Source organism: Lepisosteus oculatus, chromosome 14 (genome assembly GCF_040954835.1).
Source record: "Lepisosteus oculatus isolate fLepOcu1 chromosome 14, fLepOcu1.hap2, whole genome shotgun sequence".
Lineage (NCBI taxonomy): Eukaryota > Metazoa > Chordata > Actinopteri > Semionotiformes > Lepisosteidae > Lepisosteus > Lepisosteus oculatus.
The window spans coordinates 14,716,811-14,733,679 of NC_090709.1; the positions used below are offsets into that span (position 1 = coordinate 14,716,811).

A 16,869-nucleotide genomic window follows, 5' to 3' on the forward strand; every position below is an offset into this window, starting at 1 on the left:
TTTGAACAAGCTTTGATTAGACAGGTGAAAAACAACATCAGATCCTTTATTTTAATATATTCTCACGTCTGAATATCAGCTTCTCCCCTCTGGCCAACATTTCAGGGCTCCCAGGTGTAGATCCCAAATTGAAACAAATATTAATTTGTTACCCAGTTAAACAGTTAATAGAAGTGAGTGACCAGGGTAAATAAAGGTGGGTCAGTGTAAACTGTTTATTCTGGACCAGACTTCGTCATGTGTGATATGTCATGACTTCTTATATTAAGTTTTATCTTTATATTTAGTTCTACATGTGTAATAGATGCGATGTGTGTCCATAAAAAGGTTTCTCCAGGGGAAAATCAAGTTCGTTTTAAAACCGTGTTTCCTTTTTAGGGTACGTTTGCATTCCAAGTGTGGGATTTTTGCCTTTTTGTATTTTTGCTGAGACAAGTTGCCTTTCTTATACGCGGAGGGATCTGCTCGTGAGATGTCCGCCTGGTCCATTTCTGAGCTCAGTATAAGGTGTAGAAAGCATGACTGTCATCATAACCCGCATCTCACCCAGGTGTGGAATAATGTTGTGACTATTGCTTCAGCAATAACATGCTGATTGCATGTTTCTAGATGGGAATAACAGAGATCTCAACTACTGAGGGGCCTTATTAATAAAGTCTCCACAGCCGAAGCGCTGTGTCTCTTTTCAGCTGGCGATAAACCTTTCCTCGATCCTTTGCGGACTTGTTAAACTGTTCCTGATCAGAATAAAAAACGCTCACGCTAATACACAAGCACCCGTGTCTCGCCAAAGCTGACAAATAAACAGACGGACAAGCCGCACTGCACGTGTGAACAGGGGAATGAGCGAGCGAGCGGGGATAGGGCGCCTCCTGCGCTTAAAAGCTTACAGCACCTGGCATTCCCAGGCGGTCTCCCATCCAAGTACTAACCAGGCCCATCCCTGTTTAGCTTCCGAGATCAGACGAGATCAGGCGTGCTCAAGGGGGTGTGGCCGTAAGCGAGAGCAAGGCTCGCTGGCACCCTTCTTATTGAGAGGACAGCTCCGTCACCTCTTTTACGACGCTGCTTTTTTTCCCTTGCGTTTTTCTCTTCTTCCCACGTTCTCTCTCTTCACTGCCTTCGTCCCCGCTCTATTTCACTTCAGCCTTTCACTCTTGCTTCCTTCCAATGAGGACGGAGCTGCGGGAGAAAGGGCGCTATAGAGGATCGCTGTGGAGAGCTGCTGCTGTGCTTTGACATCTGAGCTCTGTGGAAAACGATCTCAATACAATTCTGAAAAACGCGACTCTCCGAACGCCAACCGAACAAGTCTCCACAGCCGAAGCGCTGTGTCTCTTTTCAGCTGGCGATAAACCTTTCCTCGATCCTTTGCGGACTTGTTAAACTGTTCCTGATCAGAATAAAAAACGCTCACGCTAATACACAAGCACCCGTGTCTCGCCAAAGCTGACAAATAAAGAGACGGACAAGCCGCACTGCACGTGTGAACAGGGGAATGAGCGAGCGAGCGGGGATAGGGCGCCTCCTGCGCTTAAAAGCTTACAGCACCTGGTATTCCCAGGCGGTCTCCCATCCAAGTACTAACCAGGCCCATCCCTGTTTAGCTTCCGAGAGCAGACGAGATCAGGCGTGCTCAAGGGGGTGTGGCCGTAAGCGAGAGCAAGGCTCGCTGGCACCCTTCTTATTGAGAGGACAGCTCCGTCACCTCTTTTACGACGCTGCTTTTTTTCCCTTGCGTTTTTCTCTTCTTCCCACGTTCTCTCTCTTAACTGCCTTCGTCCCCGCTCTATTTCACTTCAGCCTTTCACTCTTGCTTCCTTCCAATGAGGACGGAGCTGCGGGAGAAAGGGCGCTATAGAGGATCGCTGTGGAGAGCTGCTGCTGTGCTTTGACATCTGAGCTCTGTGGAAAACGATCTCAATACAATTCTGAAAAACGCGACTCTCCGAACGCCAGCCGAACAAGTCTCCACAGCCGAAGCGCTGTGTCTCTTTTCAGCTGGCAATAAACCTTTCCTCGATCCTTTGCGGACTTGTTAAACTGTTCATGATCAGAATAAAAAACGCTCACGCTAATACACAAGCACCCGTGTCTCGCCAAAGCTGACAAATAAACAGACGGACAAGCCGCACTGCACGTGTGAACAGGGGAATGAGCGAGCGAGCGGGGATAGGGCGCCTCCTGCGCTTAAAAGCTTACAGCACCTGGTATTCCCAGGCGGTCTCCCATCCAAGTACTAACCAGGCCCATCCCTGTTTAGCTTCCGAGATCAGACGAGATCAGGCGTGCTCAAGGGGGTGTGGCCGTAAGCGAGAGCAAGGCTCGCTGGCACCCTTCTTATTGAGAGGACAGCTCCGTCACCTCTTTTACGACGCTGCTTTTTTCCCTTGCGTTTTTCTCTTCTTCCCACGTTCTCTCTCTTCACTGCCTTCGTCCCCGCTTTATTTCACTTCAGCCTTTCACTCTTGCTTCCTTCCAATGAGGACGGAGCTGCGGGAGAAAGGGCGCTATAGAGGATCGCTGTGGAGAGCTGCTGCTGTGCTTTGACATCTGAGCTCTGTGGAAAACGATCTCAATACAATTCTGAAAAACGCGACTCTCCAAACGCCAGCCGAACAAGTCTCCACAGCCGAAGCGCTGTGTCTCTTTTCAGCTGGCGATAAACCTTTCCTCGATCCTTTGCGGACTTGTAAAACTGTTCCTGATCAGAATAAAAAACGCTCACGCTAATACACAAGCACCCGTGTCTCGCCAAAGCTGACAAATAAACAGACGGACAAGCCGCACTGCACGTGTGAACAGGGGAATGAGCGAGCGAGCGGGGATAGGGCGCCTCCTGCGCTTAAAAGCTTACAGCACCTGGTATTCCCAGGCGGTCTCCCATCCAAGTACTAACCAGGCCCATCCCTGTTTAGCTTCCGAGATCAGACGAGATCAGGCGTGCTCAAGGGGGTGTGGCCATAAGCGAGAGCAAGGCTCGCTGGCACCCTTCTTATTGAGAGGACAGCTCCGTCACCTCTTTTACGACGCTGCTTTTTTTCCCTTGCGTTTTTCTCTTCTTCCCACGTTCTCTCTCTTCACTGCCTTCGTCCCCGCTCTATTTCACTTCAGTCTTTCACTCTTGCTTCCTTCCAATGAGGACGGAGCTGCGGGAGAAAGGGCGCTATAGAGGATCGCTGTGGAGAGCTGCTGCTGTGCTTTGACATCTGAGCTCTGTGGAAAACGATCTCAATACAATTCTGAAAAACGCGACTCTCCGAACGCCAGCCGAACAAGTCTCCACAGCCGAAGCGCTGTGTCTCTTTTCAGCTGGCGATAAACCTTTCCTCGATCCTTTGCGGACTTGTAAAACTGTTCCTGATCAGAATAAAAAACGCTCACACTAATACACAAGCACCCGTGTCTCGCCAAAGCTGACAAATAAACAGACGGACAAGCCGCACTGCACGTGTGAACAGGGGAATGAGCGAGCGAGCGGGGATAGGGCGCCTCCTGCGCTTAAAAGCTTACAGCACCTGGTATTCCCAGGCGGTCTCCCATCCAAGTACTAACCAGGCCCATCCCTGTTTAGCTTCTGAGATCAGACGAGATCAGGCATGCTCAAGGGAATGTGGCCGTAAACACAAACAAGGCTCGCTGGCACCCTTCTCATTGAGAGGACAGCTCCGTCACCTCTTTTACGACGCTGCTTTTTTTCCTTTGCGTTTTTCTCTTCTTCCCACGTTCTCTCTCTTCACTGCCTTCGTCCCCGCTCTATTTCACTTCAGCCTTTCACTCTTGCTTCCTTCCAATGAGGACGGAGCTGCGGGAGAAAGGGCGCTATAGAGGATCGCTGTGGAGAGCTGCTGCTGTGCTTTGACATCTGAGCTCTGTGGAAAACGATCTCAATACAATTCTGAAAAACGCGACTCTCCGAACGCCAGCCGAACAAGTCTCCACAGCCGAAGCGCTGTGTCTCTTTTCAGCTGGCGATAAACCTTTCCTCGATCCTTTGCGGACTTGTAAAACTGTTCCTGATCAGAATAAAAAACGCTCACGCTAATACACAAGCACCCGTGTCTCGCCAAAGCTGACAAATAAACAGACGGACAAGCCGCACTGCACGTGTGAACAGGGGAATGAGCGAGCGAGCGGGGATAGGGCGCCTCCTGCGCTTAAAAGCTTACAGCACCTGGTATTCCCAGGCGGTCTCCCATCCAAGTACTAACCAGGCCCATCCCTGTTTAGCTTCTGAGATCAGACGAGATCAGGCGCGCTCAAGGGAGTGTTGCCATAAGCGAGCGCAAAGCTCGCTGGCACCCTTCTTATTGAGAGGACAGCTCCGTCACCTCTTTTACGACGCTGCTTTTTTTCCCTTGCGTTTTTCTCTTCTTCCCACGTTCTCTCTCTTCACTGCCTTCGTCCCTGCTCTATTTCACTTCAGCCTTTCCCTCTTGCTTCCTTCCAATGAGGACGGAGCTGCGGGAGAAAGGGCGCTATAGAGGATCGCTGTGGAGAGCTGCTGCTGTGCTTTGACATCTGAGCTCTGTGGAAAACGATCTCAATACAATTCTGAAAAACGCGACTCTCCGAACGCCAGCCGAACAAGTCTCCACAGCCGAAGCGCTGTGTCTCTTTTCAGCTGGCGATAAACCTTTCCTCGATCCTTTGCGGACTTGTAAAACTGTTCCTGATCAGAATAAAAAACGCTCACGCTAATACACAAGCACCCGTGTCTCGCCAAAGCTGACAAATAAACAGACGGACAAGCCGCACTGCACGTGTGAACAGGGGAATGAGCGAGCGAGCGGGGATAGGGCGCCTCCTGCGCTTAAAAGCTTACAGCACCTGGTATTCCCAGGCGGTCTCCCATCCAAGTACTAACCAGGCCCATCCCTGTTTAGCTTCCGAGATCAGACGAGATCAGGCGTGCTCAAGGGGGTGTGGCCGTAAGCGAGAGCAAGGCTCGCTGGCACCCTTCTTATTGAGAGGACAGCTCCGTCACCTCTTTTACGACGCTGCTTTTTTTCCCTTGCGTTTTTCTCTTCTTCCCACGTTCTCTCTCTTCACTGCCTTCGTCCCCGCTCTATTTCACTTCAGCCTTTCACTCTTGCTTCCTTCCAATGAGGACGGAGCTGCGGGAGAAAGGGCGCTATAGAGGATCGCTGTGGAGAGCTGCTGCTGTGCTTTGACATCTGAGCTCTGTGGAAAACGATCTCAATACAATTCTGAAAAACGCGACTCTCCGAACGCCAGCCGAACAAGTCTCCACAGCCGAAGCGCTGTGTCTCTTTTCAGCTGGCGATAAACCTTTCCTCGATCCTTTGCGGACTTGTAAAACTGTTCCTGATCAGAATAAAAAACGCTCACGCTAATACACAAGCACCCGTGTCTCGCCAAAGCTGACAAATAAACAGACGGACAAGCCGCACTGCACGTGTGAACAGGGGAATGAGCGAGCGAGCGGGGATAGGGCGCCTCCTGCGCTTAAAAGCTTACAGCACCTGGTATTCCCAGGCGGTCTCCCATCCAAGTACTAACCAAGCCCATCCCTGTTTAGCTTCCGAGATCAAACGAGATCAGGCGTGCTCAAGGGGGTGTGGCCATAAGCGAGAGCAAGGCTCGCTGGCACCCTTCTTATTGAGAGGACAGCTCCGTCACCTCTTTTACGACGCTGCTTTTTTTCCCTTGCGTTTTTCTCTTCTTCCCACGTTCTCTCTCTTCACTGCCTTCGTCCCCGCTCTATTTCACTTCAGCCTTTCACTCTTGCTTCCTTCCAATGAGGACGGAGCTGCGGGAGAAAGGGCGCTATAGAGGATCGCTGTGGAGAGCTGCTGCTGTGCTTTGACATCTGAGCTCTGTGGAAAACGATCTCAATACAATTCTGAAAAACGCGACTCTCCGAACGCCAGCCGAACAAGTCTCCACAGCCGAAGCGCTGTGTCTCTTTTCAGCTGGCGATAAACCTTTCCTCGATCCTTTGCGGACTTGTAAAACTGTTCCTGATCAGAATAAAAAACGCTCACGCTAATACACAAGCACCCGTGTCTCGCCAAAGCTGACAAATAAACAGACGGACAAGCCGCACTGCACGTGTGAACAGGGGAATGAGCGAGCGAGCGGGTATAGGGCGCCTCCTGCGCTTAAAAGGTTACAGCACCTGGTATTCCCAGGCGGTCTCCCATCCAAGTACTAACCAGGCCCATCCCTGTTTAGATTCTGAGATCAGACGAGATCAAGCGTGCTCAAGGGGGTGTGGCCGTAAGCGAGAGCAAGGCTCGCTGGCACCCTTCTTATTGAGAGGACAGCTCCGTCACCTCTTTTACGACGCTGCTTTTTTCCCTTGCGTTTTTCTCTTCTTTCCACGTTCTCTCTCTTCACTGCCTTCGTCCCCGCATCTCCCAGCACGAACACCAAACCAGCTGACAGGCTCTGTTGCAGCCTCTGTTCCAGTGGTTGTCCAATGGGCGTTGTCCCGGCGTCCTCTGGCTACCGGCCAACCAGTTGAGGTACAGCTCGGAGTAGGACGGGCGGAGGAATCTGACTGCGGCGCACAGGGCAGTCGTTGCTCCGAGGAGATCTACTAGCAGTCCAGCTGGCTAGTAGAAAGTCTCTATGCACAGAGTGTGACCGCGAGTCCTCACAAGTCACTCTTTTGCCTGGGAAGAAGCTGGTTCGTTCCTGGTCCAGCGCTGCTTCTGAATAAGCTATTCAGGTTGTCGATGAGGGTCCAACTGTAGGCTGCCGTTGATCAAGCGGATCATTCACGTTGGTAGAATTCTGAGTACGTATGGGATCCTCGGCCTCGCGCTTAGAACAAAGTCCAAGTCCCTTTGCAGACAACAGCAGTTGTCACGTGATTGTCTCTGAGGATGCGCGAAAATGGCCAAGGAGAGCCCCGATCTGAGCTTGCGCTCCCTTTTTGACCAAGACATAGATGTGTGCTGATTGGTTGAGAGTTTGGCGGGCATTAGAGACCCACGTGGTATTACCACGCCCTGCCAGTCCCTGATTGGTTGGTCAAGGTGAGATATAAGTCACTTACTCTTGACACTTAGGAATGCAGTCCAGATGTCCATTCGGCACTCCCTAGACAGATAGGCACCAATGGATGACCATTGATCATGATAGCCAGGCTAAGCTAAGTGCATCCCCATCTGGGAGCTGTCCATTATCAAAAGAAAACATCTTTAAATCAACCTGCATGAATACTTTCTCTGTGGCTGCACCACAAAGATGGAGGGTGAGATGGGGCCTCATTTAGGCCACCGCCTAATTCTGTCTTATTAACAAGCATTGCCGCTACAACGGCATCTCTCCTGTCAAACTTCCTCCTGACGTGTTTGACAGGATCTGGGCCGTGGTGAACAGTGGGAAAGACGCCCTGTGGAGAGTGAGGAACATGGGGCTGTTCAAAGGCATCGAGGTCCCAGTCAAGGCAGCAGGTAGCCTGGCCCTGTTCATCACCCTAGAGAACTATTACTTCAGAGATCTGTGGAGAGAAGGGAGAGAGGAAGCAGAAAATCTGTGGGAAATTGAGAGCATAGGTCAATATCTCAAGAAACTGTGAAAAACATTATCATGTTTAAGTAAAGAATGTGATTTGCACCAGAAAAAAATAAATTGTTGCTATATAACTGGTACCGTGTCAAAATGTAATGAGATGTGATTATATATACTGTTTTAAGTATGTATATAAATGTAAAGCTTTCTAATTTGTGATGTCCTGTATTTTTTTGTGAAAAGAAAATAAAGTTCTTAAAAAATCGATTCACTCAGGGCGAGGCTCGGCCATTGCACTCCGGCTGTGCTGACCCCTGCGAATTCCCCAAATGTGGGAATCTCGACTGCATAATTTCTGGTAGTGGGGGACTGCGTTCGCGCTCTCTCCTGATGTGCTTGGTCCAATATCAGATACGGGAGAGTTAGGACACCACGAGCTGCGATAGGATCCCAGTTCGAAAGGAGTCGATGCCACTGCTGGTTCCTGGTTTCTTTTAGTTAGAGGTCCGGAGAAGCATTTCAAGCTGGTTACACTACTCCTTCCGGACATTCATTCCCTTTTCAAAGTCAGTCGTTTTGCTGTTGTCTGCATTATTTAGGCTGATTATTGAGGTTAGCCTTTATTTGGTCATGGGGGCCTCGGTACTGTATGCTAATTCTCAAGACAGTTTCACCCGTTTTCTGATTGCTAGGTTCTGTACCAGTGCAGACATGTCAAACAGTGAATGGCTGTACCTCTATTGTATCCGTGCTCAATGAATGAAATCAGTAATAAATGAATATATGTATAGTTATACGAAAAACAAGTGGTTTATCGACTCATCTTCATTTGCAGATTTAGAGACAGCTTCGATATTCGAGGGAGGCGTAAAACATGGTGCTGATCTTTGGAAAGCAGGAGGCAAAACTGACACGTTCTCATACAAGGAGCTGAAACCAGGCCACCTGGGTGAAGATCAGGTATCGTAACCGCTAGACCATATGGGAGCATACAGCCATGTTGTGCGTGCGTCATGTAAGCAAACTGTAATTGCTGCCTTCATGACCTGCTTGATGGAGAAAACACACAAGAGAGTTGGCACTCAGAGTGTTGAAGGGTTGATGTATACTAGGGCTCAGTTGAAATGCAGCGTCAGGACTTTTCCGACTAGTGTCACACAAAGAGAGTACATCCTTTCCTACTGGCTGTGTATGTCTCGGTAACTCGCTGTGATCGTATAGTGCTCAGAATTTGTGTTGTGGCCGCAACAACCCCGGTTCGAATCCGCATACTGGCAGAAAAGGAGGAGTAATGCCTGACTGGATCGTTGATGAATGACAGAGGCCACTCCGACCTCTTCTTGGTTTTCTTCAATGACTTACTAAGGATCTTCTTCACATTCGCCCATGCAGGGGAAGCCAGTTACACCAAAGCAAACGCAGGAAAGTGCATTTCAAGCAGAGACCAGGAGGGACTTGTTTACACCGAGAGTGGTCGGAGAATGGAACAATGCGCCCAGCCCTGTTGCTGGAGCTGATTCTTGATGAGATCTTGGGCTCACTAAGAGGCCCCTGCTGGATGCTAATCTTTCTGTTGTTCTTGCAGGTCCTGCGCTGCTTTTGAGCCGACAGAGCTCGTCCTGGTCTGTCGGCACAGCCCAATTGCAAATGATCGGCTCCACGTACAGAAGGAACGTGCGTTTGGTACAAGAGTGCACGAAGGCACCGGAAATACATTGGGAACAAATGACCGGTCGTTCAAGACCTCTGTGAAGTACAGGAGCGTGCAAAACGAGGCTGCTTCCACCCGGTCTCGAACCGGGGACTTTTCGCGTGGTAGGCAAACATAATAGCCACTACACTACGGAAACCTACAAGGACCGCTGCTGGTGTCTTGCTTGCGTTTCGGGCTGAGAAAGGGACGCGTCACTTTAGGCAGGGTGCGCTGGAGAGAGGAACAAAGGGCGCGATGAAACAAAATGCCAAAACCCGGGATCAAACCAGGGACCTTTAGATCTTCAGTCTAACGCTCTCCCAAATGAGCTATTTCGGCGGTGCGCAAAGCCCACGGCCACCTGCTCCAGCCTTCGTGTGTTGCGACATGAGCGCACCAAGAGTAGCGGGAGAGTGTTGCAGGAACGTCACTCTGAAGGAAAGCCACCCAGGTGCGCCCTCTGAGCTCTGTCCAGCGCATCTTCCTCGCATGGACTCCTGCCTGCGACGGGCAGGAAACAATTAGCAAGAACAGAACGACACCCCATGGGTGTTTCATGACCACACCTTAGGTTGTGACACGTGCAGGTGTGAGGGGTTGCCGGGCTACTTTGGAGCAGAGCTTGGGCGGAGGGGGGGCGGGAAAGCAGACAAAGAGGTGACACCTCAAGGTCTGCACGATCACAGCTCTCCGCCGCCCCAGGCTTCCGCTCGATAAGCTACTGGACACACCCGCCCCTCCTCACACAGACCGTGGAAAAGCCCCCGAGTGGGAGGGCTCTCTCTTCCTCCCAGGAGCTCTTGGACACGATGCACAGACAGGCCGCGGGGAGCCGCCGCCTGCAAACGCGGCTCCAGGCAGGACTCCACTCCGCAGGAGCCGCAGAGCAGAGGAGATGGGGGCAGCTTAGCTCCTGTGCAGAGACCTGAGCTGTTGTTGCTGTGGATGCTGTCTTTTCTGCACTCGGGGTAGGAGTGAATGTTGAGTTGCCCTTAGAAATGAAGCAGAGCACTTCAACGGCACGGTGTGTGTGTGTGTGTGTGTGTGTGTGTGTGCGCCCTGGTGATTCTGGGAGACAGATCTAACCTGGGCTAAAAGAGAGGGGGCTTAGCCCTCTTCCATTTGCTAGTTCAAAGTTGTACAACCCATTTGTATCTGCTAGGCGGCGCAGTCGTCGTGCACAAAGAACGCTTTGAAAAGCGTCAAAGGCAAGTCATTCCGAGTTGGTCGCGAAATGCTGAAATGATCTCTCAGCTCCTCGGTTGTCATCCCTGACATCCCAACCCCGCCACTCACTGTGTAAAGCAGTGTCGTATGGCCCTGACATCACACCCCCACCACTCTCTACGGAAAGCACTGTCGTATAGCCCTGACACCCACCCCTCCACTCATTGAATAAAGCAGTGTCATCAAGCCCCGACATCCCACCCCCGCCACTCTCTACATAAAGAAGTGCCGTATGGCCCTGATATCCCACCCCTACCACTAACTGCGTAAAGTAGTATCTTCAGGCCCTGACATCCCAATCCCGCAACTCTCTGCGTAAAGAAGTGTCGTATGGCCCTGACACCCACCCCTCCACTCTCTGTGTAAAACAGTGTCATATGGCCCTGACATCACAACCCCACCACTCTCTGCGTAAAGCAGTATCGTCAGGCCCTGACATCCCACCCCTGCCACTCCCTGCGTAAAGCACTGTCGTATAGCCCTGAAACCCACCCCTCCAATCTCTGTGTAAAACAGTGTCATATGGCCCTGACATCCCAACCCCGCCACTCACTGTGTAAAGCAGTGTCGTATGGCCCTGACATCACACCCCTGCCACTATCTGCGTAAAGCAATATCGTCAGGCCCTAACATCCCACCCCCCCCACTCTCTACGTAAAGAAGTGTCGTATGGCCCTGACACCCACCCCTCCGCACTCTGCATAAAGCAGTCTCATCTGGCCCTGAAAATCCACCCCCACCACTTTCTGCATAAAGCACTGTCGTATGGCCCTGTCACTCTCTGCGTAAAGAAGTGTCGTATGGCCCTGACACCCACCCTTCCACTCTCTGCATGAAGCAGTGTCTTCATGCCCTGACATACCACCCCCGCCACTATATGCGTAAAGCAGTATCGTCAGGCCCTGACATCCCACCCCTGCCACTCTCTGCGAAAAGAAGTGTCGTATTGCCCTGATACCCACCCCTCCACACTCTGTGTTAAGCAGTGCTGTCAGGCTCTGACATCCCAACCCTGCCACTCTCTGAATAAATAAGTGTCGTATAGCCCCGACACCCACCCCTCCACTGTCTGCATTAAGCAGTCTCGTCAGGCCCTGACATCCAACCCCCGCCACTCTCTGCGTAAAGCAGTATGGTCAGGCCCTGACATCCCACCCACGCCACTCTCTGCCTAAAGCACTGTCATATGGCCCTGACACTCACCCCTCCACTCTCAACGTTAAGCAGTGTTGTCAGGCCCTGACATCCCACACCCTCCACTATCTGCGTAAAGCACTGTCGTATGGCCCTGACATCCCAGCCTCGCCGCTCACTGCGTTAAGCACTGTCGTATGGCCCTGACACCCACCCCTCCACTCTCTGCATAAAGCAGTGTTGTTAAGCCCTGACATCCCACACCCTCCACTATCTGCGTTAAGCACTTTCGTATGGCCCTGACATCCCACCCCCGTCACTCTCTGCGTAAAGCAGTATGGTCAGGCCCTGACATCCCAGCCTCGTTGCTCACTGCATTAAGCACTGTCGTATGGCCCTGACATCCCACCCCCTCCACTCTCTGTGTAAAGAAGTGTCATATGGACCTGATACCAACCCCTCCACTCTCTGCATAATGCAGTCTCGTGAGGCCCTGACATCCCATCCCCGCCACTCTCTGTGTAAAGCACTGTCGTATGGCCCTGACATCACACCCCTCCACTCTTTGCGTTAACCCCTGTCGTATGGCCCTGACACCCACCCCTGCACTCTCTGCATAAAGCAGTGTCGTATGGCCCTGACACCCACCCCCTAAACTCTCTGCGTTAAGCAGTGCTGTCAGGCTCTGACATCCCAACCCCGCCACTCTCTGCGTAAAGAATTGTTGTATGGCCCTGACATCCCACCCCTGCCACTCTCTGCGTAAAGCAGTATCGTCAGGCCCTGACTTCCCACCCCCGCCACTCTCAGCGTTAACCCCTGTCGTATAGCCCTGACACCCACCCCTGCACACTCTGCATAAAGCAGTGCTGTCAGGCCCTGACACCCACCCCTCCACTCTCTGCATAAAGCAGTCTCATCAGGCCCTGACATCCCACCCCTCCCACTCTGTGCGTTAACCCCTGTCGTATGGCCCTGACACCCACACCTCCATTCTCTAAGTAAAGCAGTGTCTTCATGCCCTGACATCCCACCCCCGCCACTCTCTGCGTAAAGCAGTATCGTCATTCCCTGACATCCCACACTCGCCACTGTCTGCGTAAAGAAGTGTCATATGGCCCTAACATCTAACCCCCTGCCACTCTCTACGATAAGCAGTATCGTCAGGCCCTGACATCCCAACCCTGCCACTCTCTGCGTAAAGCACTGTCGTATGGCCCTGACATCCAACCCCTTCCACTCTCTGCGTATAGCAGTATCGTCAGGCCCTGACATCCCACCCCTGCCACTCTGTGCTTAAAGAAGTGTCTTATGGCTCTGACAATCACCCCTCCACTATCTGCATAAAGCAGTGTCTTATGGCCATGACACTCACCCCTCCACTCTCTGCATTAAGCGGTGTTGTCAGGCCCTGACATCCCACCCCCGCCACTCTCTGCATAAAGCAGTGTCGTCAAGCCCTGATATCCCACCCCCACCACTCTCTGCATAAAGCAGTGTTGTCAGGCCCTGACATCCTACCCCCGCCACCTTCTGCCTAAAGCACTGTCATATGGCCCTGACACCCACCCCTCCACTCTCTGCGTTAAGCAGTGTTGTCAGGCCCTGACATCCCGCCCCCTCCACTCTGCGTAAAGCACTGTCGTATAGCCCTGACATCCCAGCCTCGCCACTCACTGCGTTAAGCACTGTCATATGGCCCTGAGACCCACCCCTCCACTCTCTGCGTTAAGCAGTGTTGTCAGGCCCTGACATTGCACGCCTGCCACTCTCTACGTAAAGAAGTGTCGTATGGCCCTGACATCCCACCCCCGCTACTCTCTGCATAAATCAGTGTCAAGTAATAGGTTTATTCCATGCTGAAAAAAAGAAGAAAGAGAACACAACGTTTCGGCCGTGGAGCCTTCTTCAGGTGTGAGAGAGACAGGGCAGTAGGCAAAGGTAAAGTAGAGGGAGAACAAAGGCTGGGAGAGAGGAGGAGTGAGAGGCGGGAGCAGGGGACAGAAAGAGAGGCCAATCAAGAGGTTTGAAGTCAGATTGGGTGCAGAGAGGTGTGAAATGAAACTTCCAATGAATGGAGAAAATTTAAAAGAACAGTAGTCTGTCGTTAAGGGAAGGGAGAATGTGTGATCCTAGCTGCAGAATAATTTTAGTTTCGGTGGTCTTTCTGATGTATGAGTTTCTGAAAACTGTCTTTGAGAACACATACAGAGAGATTAGAGTGGTTGTGGCCGTCAGAGGTGAAATGAGAAACAATGGGCTTGGAGAGATCTTTAATCTTCACAGCCCTGACGTGTTCTCTGAAGCGGTCTTCGAGTCTCCTTCCTGTTTCTCCAATGTAGATGGATGGGCATTTACTGCAAGAGATACAGTAAATAAGGTTGCTGGAGGTACAAGATGCTGTCTGGGTGATCCGGAAATTGTCCTGAGGGGCCTTGAATGAGTGTGGTGGTGGCTGTGTACTTGCAGGTGATACAGCGAGCTCTGTTGCAAGGGAAAGTGCCTGGTGTGGATGGTTGTTGAGGGCGGTCAAGGGAGCTGTGAACAAGGAGGTTACGCAGATTAGGTGGTCGGCGATATGAGATGATAGGGCGGTCAGAAAAGAGGGCCCCAATGGAGGGATCATCCTGTACGATGGAAAAGTTCTGGTTAATGGTCCTGGGGATAGGAAGTGTGTTAGGGTGGTAAGGAAGCACCAAAGGAATGCAGTTTTTACGGCGGGAGTTCCTGATCGGGTTGATGGTCCGGGGGGTGTTTTTGGCTCGGGCAAGGGCCTTGTCAATCACACTGCTGGGGTATCCTCTGTTGATGAAAAATGAGTACATTTCGAGGGCTTGGTTCTCTAAGTCGATGTCGTCGCTGCATAATCGTCGTAACCTAAGGAATTGTGAAAAAGGAAGAGAGTTTTTAGTGTGGTTGGGGTAAAATTAGCTGTACAGGAGGTAGCTGTGTGAATCCGTGGGTTTGTAATAAACTGAAGTGGACAGTCGGGGGTAGTTGATAGACAAGTGGATGTCTAGAAACGGAAGAGTGGTGGAAGATATGTTAACCGTATATTTGAGGGACGGGTGGAAGTTGGTGAAATGGTGCAGGAAGAACTCAAGCTGATCGTTGGCGCATGTGGCGGCACCGACGCAGTCATCAATATATCGCTTGTAGAGGTCAGGGACATAGCCAGTGTAGGATGCGAAGAAGCGTTCTTCTACCCAGCTGACAAAAATGTTGGCATAGCTGGGTCCCATTCTGGTGCCCATGGCAACTCCACTGACATGTTGGTAAAAAAGATTATTGAAAGAGAATGCGTTCAGTGTGAGGACCAATTCTGCACGGCGTACCAGGGTGTGGGTGGGTGGATCAAGCACTGTGCGTTTGTCCAGCGTGTGCTTGAGGGCTGTAAGGCCGTCATTATGGGGAATGGCGGTGTACAGAGATGTGATGTCCATGGTAAAAATGTAGCATTCGGTACCCTGAAATTGGAAATCATTAAAAAGTTGGAGCGCGTGGTTGGTGTCTTTGATGTATGAGGGAAGATCAACCAGCGGTTTCATGAGGCTGTCGAGAAAGGCTGAGATGTAAGTAGTTGGACAGTTACATGCTGATACGATGGGACGTCCAGGGGTGTCCGGTTTGTGGATTTTGGGGAGGAGGTAAAATTGAGATACCTGTGGATGTTCCATGATGAGCCGGTTCGCCTCCTGGGGGAGCTCGTTACTGCTGATAAAAAGGGAAATGGTGGATACCACTTCCTTTTGGTAGTCAGTGGTAGGGTCCTGTTGGAGAGGGAGGTAGGCAGAAGTGTCAGTTAGTTGTCTAGAGGCTTCAAAGATATATAGATCCTTACGCCACACCACAACAGCACCTCCTTTGTCCGCTGGTTTGGTGACAATATCATCCCTGTTGCGGATAGACTGGAGCGCCTGATTTTCTCCTTGCGTGAGGTTAGACCTATGTTTACTGGGTATACGGAGTGCCTTGGGAGCTTGATTAGTGCATTGGTTGATGAAATAATCAACTGGTGGAAAACGGCCAGAGGAGGGAGTCCAACAGCTCTGTTTGGGATTAATGTTGTTAATGACATCAATAACCGGGTTATTATCAGCTGCCTGTGAAGAGAAATTGTCGGCAAAATGTGCTCTGAGACGGATCCTGCGGTAAAAGCGGTTAAGGTCGACATTGGTCTGGGGGATGTCCAGTTTCCTGGGAACTGGTACAAAACTGAGCCCTTTGCTGAGGAGGGATCGCTCATCCTGTGAAAGGGAAAGGTCAGAAGGTATGGTGACAACAAGGTTAGGGTTGGTGAGGGTGTTCGGGGTGTTGATGGTTTTCTTCTGTAGAAGATGACTGAGTTTTTTGTCCTTCTCTGTAGTGAGAAACTGGTAGAGTTTAGAGTTGAGAGATCTAATGAGGTTAGTTATGAAGGGAAGATGATGTGGAGCTGTCAGCCGTAGAAATTCCTTAGCCTCTTTGATGTTGTTGTCGGAAAGGATAATCTGTTTTTTGAGGGAGAAAATGGTAGAGAGCATTAGTTTCCTAGAAAATTGTTTTAGAAGTCTCTGAGTGTTACTCTGGGTGGTATCAGAGTCAAAAGAAAAGGTATTAAATTTAAGGCGAAATCCTTTAGGGATGATATTATGTCGACGACATCTGTAAAGGAATAGAAGGTGGTTAGAAAGCCTGGTCTTGGAACAGATAGCTGTAAAGAGACGGAATGCTGGTTTAGTGAGAGAAGCGGGCAAGTGGCCCAGGGAGGAAGAGAAGGTATGACGAAGAGATCTAGAAAAAGATTTGGAGGAAGGCATAGTGGGTCGCATATATTTTCGTTTTTCTCTTTTTTACATAACACGCTTTCGAGAAATAGACTGTCTTGTAATGAAAGCTGCATTAGAAAATGTGTATCTAAATTAAAATCGGGAATATGTCTTTTGCGTTATTCAGCTTTCTTAGCGCTTGGGTCTCGATTCAGATATTGCAATGAAAGCAACAGGGGAGTAAGTTTTCCTTTTCTAAATCAAAGGTGATCTGCTCACAAGGAAGTATAAAAACTTCAGCGTTTACTTTTTGAAGACCGCAAATTGTCGAAACACTGTTGCTTCATAAGCTAATAAGTAACATTTCTGAGCACGCATTGTATTACTAATGCTATTATTAATTAAAAAAAGCTTAAATTCACATAATGGAATTTGGACGGCTCAAAGTAGTCTATTCCTTGTACACCTTTACTTGCCCGCTGAGTAGAGTTTTAACCAACGGCAGCAGAAGTAGCAGTAATAGCAACAGTGTGGTTAGAGTGTCACAATACACTCTATGAAAGAATTGCGGCTTCAGATCGT

At 50.5% G+C, this 16,869-nt stretch overlaps 9 non-coding genes and 2 pseudogenes across 9 annotated transcripts; 1 reads left to right on the forward strand and 10 right to left on the reverse strand.

Annotated features, from left to right (window-relative positions):
* Nucleotides 1-883: 883 nt before the first annotated feature.
* Nucleotides 884-1,002, reverse strand: LOC138245385 (5S ribosomal RNA). The gene has a single exon (XR_011193995.1). It is a non-coding gene; the product is annotated as a 5S ribosomal RNA (ribosomal RNA).
* A 537-nt stretch (nucleotides 1,003-1,539) lies between these two features.
* LOC138216739 (5S ribosomal RNA) lies at nucleotides 1,540-1,658 on the reverse strand. The gene has a single exon (XR_011180451.1). It is a non-coding gene; the product is annotated as a 5S ribosomal RNA (ribosomal RNA).
* A 537-nt stretch (nucleotides 1,659-2,195) lies between these two features.
* On the reverse strand, nucleotides 2,196-2,314 carry LOC138243514 (5S ribosomal RNA). The gene has a single exon (XR_011192169.1). It is a non-coding gene; the product is annotated as a 5S ribosomal RNA (ribosomal RNA).
* Nucleotides 2,315-2,850: 536 nt separating this feature from the next.
* Nucleotides 2,851-2,969, reverse strand: LOC138245102 (5S ribosomal RNA). Its single transcript, XR_011193717.1, has one exon. It is a non-coding gene; the product is annotated as a 5S ribosomal RNA (ribosomal RNA).
* Nucleotides 2,970-3,506: 537 nt separating this feature from the next.
* Nucleotides 3,507-3,625, reverse strand: LOC138217862 (5S ribosomal RNA; annotated as a pseudogene).
* Nucleotides 3,626-4,162: 537 nt separating this feature from the next.
* On the reverse strand, nucleotides 4,163-4,281 carry LOC138216732 (5S ribosomal RNA). The gene has a single exon (XR_011180444.1). It is a non-coding gene; the product is annotated as a 5S ribosomal RNA (ribosomal RNA).
* A 537-nt stretch (nucleotides 4,282-4,818) lies between these two features.
* LOC138243525 (5S ribosomal RNA) lies at nucleotides 4,819-4,937 on the reverse strand. Its single transcript, XR_011192180.1, has one exon. It is a non-coding gene; the product is annotated as a 5S ribosomal RNA (ribosomal RNA).
* A 537-nt stretch (nucleotides 4,938-5,474) lies between these two features.
* Nucleotides 5,475-5,593, reverse strand: LOC138217179 (5S ribosomal RNA). The gene has a single exon (XR_011180891.1). It is a non-coding gene; the product is annotated as a 5S ribosomal RNA (ribosomal RNA).
* Nucleotides 5,594-6,130: 537 nt separating this feature from the next.
* On the reverse strand, nucleotides 6,131-6,249 carry LOC138218344 (5S ribosomal RNA; annotated as a pseudogene).
* A 1,461-nt stretch (nucleotides 6,250-7,710) lies between these two features.
* LOC138243560 (U1 spliceosomal RNA) lies at nucleotides 7,711-7,875 on the forward strand. Its single transcript, XR_011192215.1, has one exon. It is a non-coding gene; the product is annotated as a U1 spliceosomal RNA (small nuclear RNA).
* A 1,569-nt stretch (nucleotides 7,876-9,444) lies between these two features.
* trnaf-gaa (transfer RNA phenylalanine (anticodon GAA)) lies at nucleotides 9,445-9,517 on the reverse strand. Its single transcript has one exon. It is a non-coding gene; the product is annotated as a tRNA-Phe (tRNA).
* Nucleotides 9,518-16,869: the final 7,352 nt, after the last annotated feature.